The sequence below is a fragment of the Erinaceus europaeus genome, chromosome 4 (genome assembly GCF_950295315.1).
Source record: "Erinaceus europaeus chromosome 4, mEriEur2.1, whole genome shotgun sequence".
Taxonomy (NCBI): Eukaryota; Metazoa; Chordata; class Mammalia; order Eulipotyphla; family Erinaceidae; genus Erinaceus; species Erinaceus europaeus.
In genome coordinates this window covers 22798824-22812577 of record NC_080165.1, presented here as the reverse complement: position 1 = coordinate 22812577, position 13754 = coordinate 22798824, and the positions used below count along the sequence as shown (strand labels likewise).

The 13754-nt window shown below is 53.7% G+C and overlaps 1 protein-coding gene across 3 annotated transcripts in view; it reads right to left on the bottom strand.

The window, feature by feature from the left end:
- MGAT3 (beta-1,4-mannosyl-glycoprotein 4-beta-N-acetylglucosaminyltransferase) overlaps nucleotides 1-2750 on the bottom strand; it is a 67221-nt gene extending 64471 nt beyond the window's left edge. For 2 of the 3 annotated variants that reach the window (XM_060188988.1, XM_060188989.1), the window contains exon 1: nucleotides 2489-2750. The gene's annotated coding sequence lies outside the window, so the exon portion shown is untranslated. The remainder of the gene's footprint in view (nucleotides 1-2488) is intronic. The other variant, XM_060188987.1, reaches the window with a different exon arrangement.
- Between the last annotated feature and the right edge of the window lie 11004 nt (nucleotides 2751-13754).

The window sequence follows — 13754 nt, the reverse complement described above, 5'->3', positions numbered from 1 at the left end:
GTACCCATGCCTTTATTAAACACTGATTATCTCCTTGCTCTTTCAAGATATGAAGTCACAGGAACAAGCTATGAGCGATACCAACCCCACCTTCACTGAATGGTTCAGTTCCTGGTTTGGCAGACTATGGACCTGGTGGAAAAACTTCTCACTGCCCGAGCCATCATCCTTGTCCTGGGACTTTCCACAAGTTGTTGATTAGCTCTCTGCAGTACTGTCTGTCTTCCAGGGTCTCTCTACCTGGCCTGTCACCTAAGTGCAGGTCTCTTACCCATTCCCACATGTTACCCAGCTTTTAATAATCAAATGGACATTATGACCCAACATTTTCAGGCACAATCCTCCCCCTGAGACAAAGCAATAAGTAGCTAGGGGCTTCTCTATGTCCATGTATCAGCATTGGAAGCTGTTACAGAAGACGAGAAGCTCTGCCCGTAGACAAAGATTCTCATTGTTATACTCTCACATGAAGGAATGTGGTGGCATATACTCATACACATGGCTTTTGTCGCTAAGCAAGCAAAGCTAAGCAAAAATGCACTCATGTGCTGGTGAGACAGAGTAATGGTTATGCAAAAGATGTCCCTGACTATGGCTCCCCAGGACTGTGAAGAAGGTACATGAGCAAACCCACCTCAATACTGGGAAAGAGGCATGTGAGTCAAAGACTAGGACTTGCTTCCACCTGGATGAAGAGTTTTATAGAGAAGTTTTGACCAGGCTGTGAACCACCCCAGTGAAGGAGTTGGTAGAAAGAACCCTGTCTCCATGCATGAGATAAGGCAGGAAGAAGGGGGGGAGGGCAGATCAGAAGAGGAAGTAAGTGCTCCGGGAGGTGGGAGGTGGCGCAGTGGATAAAGCATTGGACTCTCAAGCATGAGGTCCTATGTTCGTTCCCCGGCAGCACATGTACCAGAGTGATGTCTGGTTCTTTCTCTCCTCCTCTCTCATAAATAAATAAATAAAATCTTTAAAAAAAAAAAAAGAAGAGGAAGTAGAACACTGAACTTGGAACCATGAGGTCCTGAGTTCCATTCCCAGCATCCCATGAGACAGAGTGATGATCTGGTTTGTTATCTTGTATTAATAAATAAATAAAATCTTTAAGAAATATTACCAAGTCTAAAAAAAAAAAACCCATGGAATAAGCACTTTTCTTGAACAACCCTTAGAGAATGTAGCCCCCAAATGACCCTTCCCACCACTCAGCTAGCTGACAGTTGGTCCTTTACCAGCTGTCACCTCCCTTGGTGGCTCTTCTAGACTTGTCTATTCCAATAAACTATAACCTTCTCTATAACTCTGTCTGCTGCCTGCTGACTTATTATCCCAGGTCCTCCAAATACTGCCTGTCAAATACTTCACCAGCTACTGGCATCTCTGAGCCTTTGGCGACGCTATTCCTTTGGCCCAGGATGCTCACCACCTTCCCTCTAGCATCTCTTCCAGCAAGTTCTCTCCCCTTGGGCTCACAACTCCTCTTTGCAACTTCCCTAGGATCCGTGCCCACCTCCCTAACACTCACTGCCCCCATCACAACCCGGCCAGACCCTCCTAGCTTTGCCCCATCCTTGCCAGCCCGGCCCTTTAGTAGCTGTCCTCAGGTGCCACCCCAGTGCCCAACTCGCCCGTAAAGGAAGAGGAAGGGGAAGGAAGGCTGGCAGTTCCAGGGGACCAGTGAGGGGGTTCTCACTAGGGCAGACATCCTACCCACACCCCTCTCCGAGCACCTCCTAGAGCTTGAAGAGACACTGACCTCAGGCCACCACGGCTGGCTGAGACTCCAGTTCAAACCCCCAGGCACACAAGCACCTCCCCAGCACCGGCTCCAGAATTCAATATTTGCAGATATTTATAGCGCCCTCCCTCAGCCAGGTTCCCTCCTCCGCCCTGGGCAGTGCAGTGGAGAGAGCAGGAGCAAACACCCCCCCCCCCCCCGCCAGGCAAGCAAAAGGTTTGGGGTTTTTCTTCCACTCGCCTCTGCCTGGTCCCCAAGGACAGCTGCAGTCCTGCCCAACCCCCCCCCCAACCCCCGGCCCCCACCTCCCTCGCACCCAGCTTAGCACCCCGACAGCGCCTGGGCCTCCGCTGCCATCACCCGGGGTCGGGGGTGGGGAAGGAGGGCGCTGAGACCTCCCACCCGCAGCCCCCAGACGCGCCGGGGGTGGGGGGCGCTGCGCACAAAGCCGGAGTCCAACCCCGCGCCTCGGGGCGCCCCCCGCCCAGGCCCGGGAGAGGGGCCGAAGGGCTGAGGCTCTGCCCTCCAGGGCTAAGGGAGCTCCGCAGAGCGGCGGGTTGGGGGAGGGGGTGTCGGAGCAGAGGGGCCTCCCGCCCCGCCCCCCGCCCCCAGCGCCCCCGCTCCCAGAGGTCACGCTGCGGGAGGGGCGGCGGGGGCGCGCGAGGGGGGGCGCGGGAATGGAGGCGCAGGGCCGGGGTTCGGGGATGGAGGGGCTGCGGCGCGGGCCCCCGGGACGCCGGGGCAACTCACCCATCGCCCGCGGGGTCTCAGCAGCGGCGGCAGCAGCGGCGGCGGCGGCTCCGCGGCCCCCGGGGCCCCCGGCGGGGAGATGCTGGCATCCGCCGCAGCCTCTCGCCCCATCCCGGGCTCCGGCGACAGCGGCTGCGGCGGGCGCCCGGCATCGCAAGGCGGCGCGACCCCGATCCCACCCCCCGGCCCCGGGCCCCTCCGCCCCGTCCCGCGGGCCCGACCGCTTGGCTGCAGCGGGGCCGCGGCGGGGCCGGCTAGAGACCCCGGAGGCGCGCGGGGTGCGGCGGCGAGGCCCGGCGCGGGCGGCGCGCAGAGGTGCCGGCTCCCGACTCCGCAGCTCCGGCCCCGCCCCGCCCCCACGGCCCCCTCCCCCGCCGGGCGCCTGGGACACCGTCTCGGCCGCCGCCGCTCCGCGCCTCCCGCGTGTGCGCTCAAATGTGTGCGAGTGCGAGTGCGCGCCCCAGCCGGTGGCCGTGCATCCTGTGCGGTGTGCGCGCGGGGAGGCGGGGCGAGTCCGCCGGGGTGTGTGCGTGCGTGCGTGTGTGTGCGCGTTTGTGTGTGTGTGCGTTTGTGTGTGTGCGTGTGTGTGTGCGCGCGCGCTCGCGCGCGTGTGTGCAGGGGGCTGAGCGGCCACCCCCGCGTGTGCGTGGTCTCGGGTGTCTGCGGGACCTGCAGCGCAGACCAGCATCTGCTCCCGGCTGTGTGCAGTGTGCGCGTCCGGGTTATGGTGCGTGCATGCGTGCGTGCACCCAGCTGGCCGTGCTGCGTGTGCGGGCCTCGACTGTGAGCACACGACTGTGGCCATGTGCAGGAGGCTTCCAGGAACCTTGTTGCACTTGTGCCTGGCAGTGGGCGATGGTGAGGGCATGCACAAGCATCCATGGCCATGTGCACGCACAGCAGCAGGGCCCAGGCTGAGTCTACGCAGCCCGTGTACACCGGCCCCTGTCCTCCAGACCCCCTCAGCTCACCCATTCCCAAGGCCAAAGCGCCTTTTCCCAGGCCTGTGACTTTTACCCCAGCTTCCTCGGCAGGTGCTCAGGTTCTGTGGGCCTGCCCACCTCTTGAGCCTCCTCTCCCGGCCACTGCAAGCATTCACCATTTCTCACCTCAAGCTCTTGCTGGGACCCCATGCTCTTCCCGCCCTTCCAGCACTTCCTTCTGCTCTGAGCCCCCAGTGGAGCATCACTTCCGCCCGCTTGTACAGATCACCCTGGGTAGGCAGCAAGCACCTTTCCTGGCAGTCAGGGAGTAGAAGCTAGGTCTCAGCAATGGTTGTCAAGATTGGCTGCATGGGCCCTTGCTGAGTGCTCAGAGCTGCCTTCAGCTGTTCTTCCTGCTCCAGGTGCCCCCTGCCCACCTTTATCCAAGTCACTCAGCTGGAGGAACATTTCTGCATCATTCACATGAATAGAACACTTTCCTCCCTGAACATTCCATGACTCCCACTAGCCCTCAGTTCAAACTCAGTGCAGAGCAGAAGGAGGCTCTGGTGATTTGGTCGCATTACCTACCCTCTCCTGTCTCATTCCTCTCCCCCAACCCATCCAAACCCTCACATACCCTGCGTTCCTCTCCCTATTGGCTCCCTCTACATCAAGGGTGGATCAACTATTTGGTTAGAATCAGTAAGTGTATATCCTTTATGCTTTGTTGTCCATAAGATCTTTCTTTTCATATATAATATATATTTATTTAATTATTCCCTTTTGTAGCCCTTGTTGTTTTATTGTTGTAGTTATTGTTGTTGATGTCGCTGTTGATAGGACAGAGAGAAATGGAGAGAGGAGGGGAGGACAGAGAGGATGAGAGAATGATAGACACCTGCAGACCTGCTTCACTGTCTGTGAAGCAACTCCCCTGCAGGTGGGGAGCCGGGGGCTCGAACCGGGATCCATATGCGGGTCCTTGCGCTTTGCGCCACATGCACTTAACCCACTGCGCTACCGCCCGACTCCTACCCATAAGATCTTTCAACTACTCAACTCTGCCATTGTAGTATAAAATCAAGTAGACAATATGTAAAGGAATTAACATGAAAATAAAGTAAAACTTTATTTATGAAAGCTCACTGTGCATTTCCATGTGTTAAGAAATATTGATTTTTTTCCCTCCAAGGTTATTGCTGGGCGCAGGGTCCTGCACTACAATTGCTGCTCCTGGTGGCCATTTTTTCTTTTTATTGGATAGAACAGAAAATTGAGAGGGGAGGGGGAGATAGAGAAGGAGACAGGAGACACCTGCAGACCTGCTTCACCACTTGTGAGGCGACCCCCCTGCAGGTGAGGAGCCGGGGGGGCTTGAATCTGGCTCCATGAGCAGGTCCTTGCGCTTTGTACTATGTGCTCTAAACCCGGTGTGCTACTACCTCATTCTTCTTTTGATTTTTTTTTTTTGCCGGGGGGGGGTGGTGGTGGTAGTGGTGCTGTGATCAAACTCAGGACTTTGTGTATGAAAAGCATACACTCTACACTGAGCTACAGACCTAGCCCCTTGCTGGACACCCCCCTCCCCCGACTATTTGAGAGTGGAAAAGCCGTTCCTGCCAGTGGTATCTGAGCATGTGCTGTCTGTGTCCTTTGTACCATCTTCACAGCTCACCTACTTCAGGTTCTCTGTAACTCCCAACTTCTACTTGTTCTACCTCCGAGAATCAGTCCACTATTCTCCCACTACCACTCCTCGCCCCTCCAGCTGATTCTGCCTCTTTTCTGCACTTCCCATGGAACTCTGACTACATTTCACATGTGCTCACTATGCCCTCCTTGTCTTCCCTGCCCCTGCTCGGCACTCCTGCCACTTGGAAAGGACAAACTTTGCTTGCCTCAACTTCCCCAGGAGAATCTGCCCTCCTTTCCACCTCCAGCAGCAGATCATACATCCCTTGGTCCTTAAAGAGTTTTCAGGAGACTGGCTGCCCCAATGGATTCGATATGTTGGTCTGGGTACCAGGTATCATAGTTCCTCTTAAAGTTTGATTAATTTATCTATGTATTTCAAAGGGAGAATCAGAACATCATTCTATGACATGCAATGCCAGGGATCAAACTTAGGGCCTTATCCTTGAGAGTCCTGCATTTTATCCATCCACTGCGCCACCTCCCAGGCCGCCTTACCTCTTATTTTTCACAGCTGTCCACCTAGGGGAGGAGGCGGAGTGACGTCCCGAGATAACTAAGCTGGGAAGCCCTGGAGTCAATACTGAAACCCAGGTCTGCAAGCTTCTCAATCTTCATTCTGCGTGTGGAGAGGCTCACAGTAGGCAGTCCCCATGGCCTATCACGCAGTGTGTGCTCTCTCTTCCCATGACCAGCTCCGCTCTGCTGCCCTCCAAAGACCAATTCCTGCAGATCTGGATCAAGGTTCAGGCCACAGGTGTGTCCTCTGCCCCGCTGAGGGTCTTTATTGCCTTGGGTGTGGAGAGGACAGCCTGGCAAAGTGCACATGCTTCTGCAAGATTCCCAGGGGCAGCATGTTGCCCAGCCAGCCCTGGCCACCCACTTTCTGTCTCTCTTAGGGAGGGTTTTAACCTCTGCAGCTTGTTAGATGTCAGACCATTGTATTGTGACCTGAAAACCAGTCCATTCCCCTTAAAGCTGGACTCTCTTTTGGTTGTTTTCATAGGTGCAAAACAGACTTGCTGGCTTGGCCTTGAGTCCCTGCTGGGAGGTAAGGACCTGTGGGGAGGTCACACTGTACTCTTTCGGGAACCAGAGAGATCTGGCTTCCATCAGGGTGTTTTTGTTTTTCCTCTGGTCCTCACTGAGGATTACCAAACCAGATGCCTTCTTCGGAGAGACAAAGAGGTAGAGAAAGTAGAAGAGGACAACACTGAAGCTTCCTCTGGTGCGTTGGGGACCAGGCTTGAACCTGGGCCATGCACATGGCGAAGCAGCACGCTTTCCGAGTGAGCTATCTTGTGGGCCCCCATTGGGATTTTTGTACCAGGGACTTAACTCTCAGTTTCACTGTGTGTGCAGTGTGGCTGAGGGGGCAATGGATTACTGCAGCGACCGATGGGGAGGCCTATGTCTAGTCTGCTGGCACTGCCCAGAACAACAGGCCTAACATCTGCAAAATGGGCACAAGAAAGGCATGCTCTCCTCAGGGCTGGATGCACAGTGGGCACACAGTGGCTACTCCCAGGAAAGAGAAATGAATGACTGCCATTTTACTGGGTTGGGGGAAGGGGTAGAAACAGCAACTGTCCATTTTGACCAGCCTGAAATGTCTGTCTTGGGAGCTATACTTTGACTACTCACCAGGACACCCCAGCCACACATGGAGGCAAGGGAAGGAGACCCAAAGGTGGCCTCCCTCCTGAGAAGTCCCATGGGGAAGCCAGAGCACACCCAGCCCTGCCCAGAGCTGGGCTTCAGGGACATTCTGCTCCCTCACCCCCGAGTTCTCTCCATCTTCCTCCCACTCGGGTCATTGTTCTCCTGACCTTTTCAGATTCCCAAGCTTCTTAGGAGGCCACAGGGGAGTTGGCCTGGGTTGGGGCCATAGCACAGTCAGTCCCTCAGTATAGTGTGTCTTGGGGGGGGGGCTGTGTATGGCCAGGGCCAGCTCTTCCCACCCAAGATAGAGACTGAGAGAAACACAGAGGGAAGGGGGCGGGGGGATAGAGAGGGAGAAAGACACTCACTGCCTGTGAAGCTTCCTCAATGTAGGTGGGGACCAGGGGCTTGAACCTGGGTCCTTGAGCACTATAATATGTGGCTTCGGTAGGAAGGAAGTTAGGTATTGCTCTCTCCCACTTTCTTTCTCTATCTCTTTGTCTCTGTCTCTCTGAAGAAGGCATCTGGATTGGTAAGCCTCAGTGATGACCTGGGGAAAAACAAGAACACCCTGACGGAAGCCGGCAGTGCAACGTGACCTCCCCGCAGGTCCTTACCTCCAGCACGGACTCAGCCAGGTGAGCCACTGCTTGGCCTCAGAGACCTTAGTTCTAACTCAGCTTCTCTGCCTGCGCCAGCCTGGGTTTCCCCACCTGTGAAGTAGACGCCAGTGGAGTTTGGACTCTTCCAGCCCCTCATCTATTTCCCATCCCAGTTCCCGACCTTCCTGGTCATCACAGGGGCCTGGGGGAGTCAGAGACTCTGTAGGTGGTTCCCCCCCACCAGGGCCAAGCTGTGGGAGCTGGGAGCAGCCCAGATACAAGATAAGCCAGTCCCTGGCAGTATCACCTTACAGCCCAGCCAAGGTCCCTTTTCACCCAGGGCTTTGGAACAATCACCAGGCCTGTTAGTGCTGGGCAGCAGCAGCCCAGCCTGTAGTACCTGCCTGTCATCTCATGCCAGCCCTGCCCTTCCAGGTAAGGAGTCTCCCAGCTGCTGAGAGCCCCACAGCACCCCGACTGGGCTCCAGGCTCCTGGGATCACAGAGGACAGAGGGCTGTCTGGCTTTCAAATCTTCAGAGCAGGCTAAGGGCAGCACCTGACAGCCTATAGGCTATTCAATGCACACAGGTATTCAATGTGCCCCCAACCCCCCCACACACCTGCAGGGCTCCAACCCATGCAGCCCTCTGAAATGCTGTCTCTCCCCCAACCCTTGCCCCTTTACTCAGGCTCCCAAGGCTGACCTCTTTTGTAATGGTTGTTCCCTCTACCAGGAAGCTTCCTCCCCAAGGCGCCACAGGCTTCTCATCCTCCCGGCCTCAGTGCAGACCCTGCTGCCCAGCCTGCCTGACCCTTGACCTGTTCCCCCCTTCTAGCATGCTGCTGGCCTTCCTGTTTCTGCTTCTGGTCTGTCTCTTGATACCCCATATGATCACCCAGCAGTCGGCACAAAGTAAGTGCTCAGTAATACTGTTGTGTAGGAAGAAGCCCTGTATGCTGGCCTCCTCCGTGTGTTTGGGCCTGGGGTGGGGGTTAGCCCTCCTCTCTAAGTGTTACTTTGGGTATGTAAAGGCTGGTGCCAGCCTTCCAGGTGGTAGTGGCAGGACATCGTCTGCACTGGAGAAACGTTCTATTTTGGATGTGGCCCAGAATGCCAATGCCAGGCAGCCGTCGTGCCTGTTGTGCCCTAGAGCTCCACGCTGGCCACCGTCTGCTCCGTTTCCACCTTCCACTGCAGCCTCACTGTGTGACCTCAGGAAGTTACTCAGCCTTTCTGTGCTGTCTCCTCTGTAAAGTGAACTAATAACAGGACTCCCCCTCCAGGGCTATTGGTGGATTAAATGATTTGCAAGATATAAAGAACTTGGAACAGGCTTGCCCAAGGCGACTGAGTTTGCTCTTCTCTTCTCTCCATCTTTCAGATGAGGAAGCAGAGGCACAGTGCCCTTAGATCACTTTCCTTGTGAGATGCAGTGCCCGCGCCAACCCCAGAGTCGGCAGTAGATAGAGGCTGTGCACACCCAAGGCCTTGGGGGTGGATGTGGCAAAGGACTTCCCCCTAACACACCTTGTGAGCATCAATACCAAGGTACTTTCCTCAGAACTGGTGGGGCCGGGGTGGGACCAGGTGGGGCTGCCAGGAGAAAGTTGGCCTAGGTCAGGCAGGCTGAGGGCAGGACGGGACAGACAGAGGGCCAGGGGCAGGCGCTGCTTCCTGCAGAGCCAGAGCACAGCACCAACTAGGTGAGCAGGCCTGACCTCATTTTCCTCGGTGGGGTGGCTCAGTCAGCCAGTGCTGGGGGTGGGGTGTGAAGAGGGAGAGGCTGGGAGAGGCCTCTGAGGTCTAGCCAAAGAAAACCAGCCCTCCCAGGTCCCCTGCAGTTTCTCATGTGTCACTCAGGAGTTGTCATCAGGCAGTCAGCTCCAAGCATGAGAATCCCTCCCCACCCTCAGGTGGCTGCCAGCCCCTGGGAGCCAGGTGGCCTGGGTGTCACTCACTTTGCCAACAGAAGGAGCTGGAGGTGAGTGGAGTGCCTAGCCATGGAAGACCCTGTAGAGTACCCCAGGGCCCGCAGGTGGCAAGGCTTTGAGATTAGAGCCTGCATGGGGCCGGTGAAATAGTTCACTCCAATAGCGCAATGCTTTGCTATGTGCATAAACTGAGTTTGAGCCTGGACCCTGGACCCCACTGCATTGAAGGAAACTTCGGTGCTCTGGTCTCTTTCATTCTCTCTCTTTCTCTCCCTCCCTCCCTCTGCCTCTATCTAAAAGAAGAACAAAGGGGAGGAGGAAGAGAAGAAGAAGGGGGGGTGGAGGAGAGGGAGAAGCAGCACTAGCTGTCTGTGTGGGGAAGGTTGGCACTGTCCCTGTGGCTACCCTCCTTAGATCTTTCCAGATCCTCAGGAGCCCCAAATCCAGGAACCCAAGTAGTGCCCCCAATGCCCATCCATGCACGCGCCTTGCAGGCCAGCCCTCCTTCCCTTCTCTTCCCCCACCATCTCACTTCCTGCTCTTCTATTTGAGGGGCCGCAGAAACAGAGAGTGCAGTCCCCCAGAGGGACTGTGGAACCACAGAGAGACTAAGGGGCTGGATCTGAAGTTGCTCTGAGAGGCAGGGTGTTTACCTGGTAAGAATGAGGCTAGGATACACCCACCCATCCTGAGGCCCCTGTGGGATACTGGTTCATGTTGAGAGTCACAGGACCTGTCACCCCTTCTTCCTGGTGGCCTGGGGACACACACACTCATGTACACTCCCAGCCCCCATTCCTCACACTCCTTCTTCCAGGCCCGGGACACACACTTCTCTCCCCCTGGAAGCCTTTCCTGCTTGTGAAGTGTCCACCCAGCAGGTGAGGAGCCAGGGGGCTTGAACCTGGATCCTTGTGCAGGTCCTTGTACTTTGTACTATGTGCTCTTAACCTGGTGCTTCTCCGCCCTGCCCCCCTGGAATGCTCGTTTAAAGAAAAACAAATTCTCAATGATTATAGACTTTCTTATACATACACAGACACAGAGCCAGGTCTAAACCTTTTGTGTTTATGTTTGCCTCTGACATTAAAGCTAAAGCAAATTTACAAAACAAATATAAAGATTATTAGCAGCACCAATAAAAATGCTAATTGACAGCAGCAAGGGACTTAGCAGTCAGCAGCCCAGGTGTCCAGTCTTCAAGGCAGGCAGCTGGGGAGCAGGGTGAAGCCCTGCCACTCCTTGAACCCCATTCTGTTAGTTACCCCACCCCCGCCCGTAAGGTCCTGGCTGGAACAGCTCCACAGCACACAGCTGTCCTTGGTGGGGCGCTGTCACCACCTTCCTGGCTCAGTAACCACCAGGGACACTCAACTGCCACAGACAATACAAAACAGAATACATTAGTGACAGGATTTTTTTTTTCTTTATTTTCTTTTTTAATATTTGACAGGACAAAGAGACATGAGGGAGTGAGAGTGAGGGAGAGAAATAAAGATACCTGTAGCCCTGCCTCATCACCACTGAAGCAGACTGGGACCATGGGCTTGAACCTGGGGTCTAGCACTTAGTAATATGTGTGCTCAATCTGTGTGCCACTAACCAGTCCTCTCTCTTTTTTTTTGGTGCCAGGCCTCATGCATACAAAATGTGTGCTTTACTACCAAGCCACATTTTTATTTTAAGAATTATTTTCAGTTGAAGTGAAATTCACATAACATGCACAATTAGCTATTTTAAAATGTATAACCCAGTGGCCCCTCATGTGCTAACAATGCTGTGGAACAAAGCTCTCCAGCTTCAAAGTGCTCCCCACTCCAGAAAACACCCCATCCTCACCTCCCCAGGTCCCAGTGGCCAATCCACTTCTCCCCCACCTTTTTATTTTAAAATTCTTTTTTTTTTAATTTTTAAAAAATATTTATTTATTTATTCCCTTTTATTGCCCTTGTTGTTTTACTGTTGCCGTTATTATTGTTATTGACGTTGTTGTTGTTGGACAGGACAGAGAGAAATGGAGAGAGGAAGGGAAGACAGAGGGGGGAGAGAAAGACACCTGCAGACCTGCTTCACGGCCTGTGAAACAACTCCCCTGCAGGTGGGGAGCGGGGGCTTGAACCGGGATCCTCACACCAGTGAGCTTTGCGCTCACACCCACTGTGCTACTGCCCAACTCCCTATTTTAAAATAATATTGGCTAGAGACAGAGATAAATTGAGAATGGAAGGGAAGGGGGGAGAGAGATCTACTTTACTGCTTGTGAAGATCCCCTTGCAGTGAGAATCAGGGGCTTGAACCGGGGTCCTTGTGCATGGAAACCAAGTGCAACACTCCCACCAGCCTTCCTTTGGGTTTTGTCTGTCTGGACATTTGATTTGAGATGAATAACACAGGAAGCAAGGGTGTGGCTCAGTGACAGAACTCATGCTTCCCATGTTAGAAGCTCTGAAGTGCCTTTAAAAGGGGGGGAGGGACTGGGTGGTAGCGCGGTGGGTTAAGCACACATGGCATAGAGCACAAGGACCGGCGTAAGGATCCTGGTTCGAGCCCCAGCTCCCCACCTGCAGGGGGGTCACTTCACAGGCGGTGAAGCAGGTCTGCAGGTGTCTGTCTTTCTCTCCCCCTGTCTTCCCCTCCTCTCTCCATTTCTCTCTGTCCTGTCCAACAAAAACAGCTATTAACAACAACAACCACAATAAGGGCAATAAAATGGGAAAAATAGGGAGTTGGGAGGTAGCACAGCGGGTTAAGCGCACATGGTGCAAAACACAAGGGCTGGCATAAGGGTCCCAGTTTGAGCCCCCAGCTCCCCCCCTGCAGGGGAGTCATTTCACAGGCGGTGAAACAAGTCTGCAGGTGTCTTTCTCTCTTCCTCTCTGTCTTCCCCTCCCCTCTCCCCAACGACGACATCAATAACAACAATAATAACTACAACAATAAAACAACGAAGGCAACAAAAAGGGAATAAATAAATATTTAAAAATTTTTTAATGGGAAAAATAGCCTCCAGGAGTAGTGGATTCTATAGTGCTGGCACCAAGCCCAAGTGATAACCCTGGAGGCAAAAAAAAAAAAAAGCATTTATTTATTTGCCTCCAGGGTTGTCACTGGGGTTCAGTGCCGGCACTGCAAATCCAGTGCTCCTGCCAGACATTTTTTCTTCCCTGCCCTTGCAGGTGGGGAGCCAGGGGCTCAAACCCAGATCCTTGCACTTACTACTATGTGTGCTTAACCAGGTGAGCTACCGCCTGGACCCCTTTCTTTTTTCTTTTTTTTAAAAAGATTTTATTCATTTATGAGAAAGACAGGAGGAGAGAGAAGGAACCAGAGATCACTCTGGTACATGTGCTGCTGGGGATCGAACTCGGGACCACATGCTTGAGAGTCCAAAGCCTGGAACCTCTGGGGTCTCAGGCCTGCAAGTATAACATACTACCTCTGGCACTACTCCCCCACCCATTGAAGCCCTGAGCTCTAAAAACTGCAATGAGAGGGGTCAGACAGCAGCACACTCGGCTGAACACACACACATTACATGTGCGAGGATCTGGGTTCAAGTCCCCACTCCCTACCTGCAGGGAGAACACATTGCAGGTAGTGAAACAATGTTGCAGGTTTATCTCTCTCTCTCTCTCCCCCCATCTCCCTCTTCCCACCTCCTTTCATTTCTGTCTCTATCCTAAATAAAGATAAATAATTTTTTACAAAAATTCTTTAAATTTTTTTATTATCTTTATTTATTGGATAGAGACAGCCAGAAATCAAGAGGGAAGGGGGAGATAGAGAGGGAGAGAGACAGAGAGACATCTGCAGCACTGTTTCACCACTCGTGAAGTTTCCTCCCTGCAGGTGGGGACTGGGGACTCGAACCTGGGTCCTTGCACACTGTAACATGCACTCAACCAGGTGCGTCACCACCTGGCCCCAATAAATATTTTTTTAAATAAATAAATAAAGCATAGAATACAGTTGTGCCTGGTTGCACTAAAGCATTTCAATGACAGGAGCAGAGATTCACAGTGCTGGCACCAAGCCCCAGCAATAACCCTAGTGGCAAATAAATAAATAAATAAATAAATGGTATTGACTTTTATGAGCTAGAGACTGACCAGAGCAAGGCTCTATCCCAGCATATGTATTCAAACCCTGGGGATTGAACCCAGGGCCCTATGTATGCCAAGTCCTGCACTCTATCCACTGAGCCATGTTCTGAGTCATGAAGTCCTGGATGTTAATTCCTGACATTAAATGATGAAATGAATGAACGAATGAATGAGTGAAAGGAACAACATGTGATCTTCCAGATCTTCCTTGTTTCATAAGCAGAACAGCCCCACTGTTCACCCCTGTTTTAACAGGTTTCTGACTGCATTCCATGTCAGGGATTTAAACACCCTGCTGTGTGGGTCGGCCACCCTGGGCCTCCCTCCATCCTGGGGCAGACGTGTGCG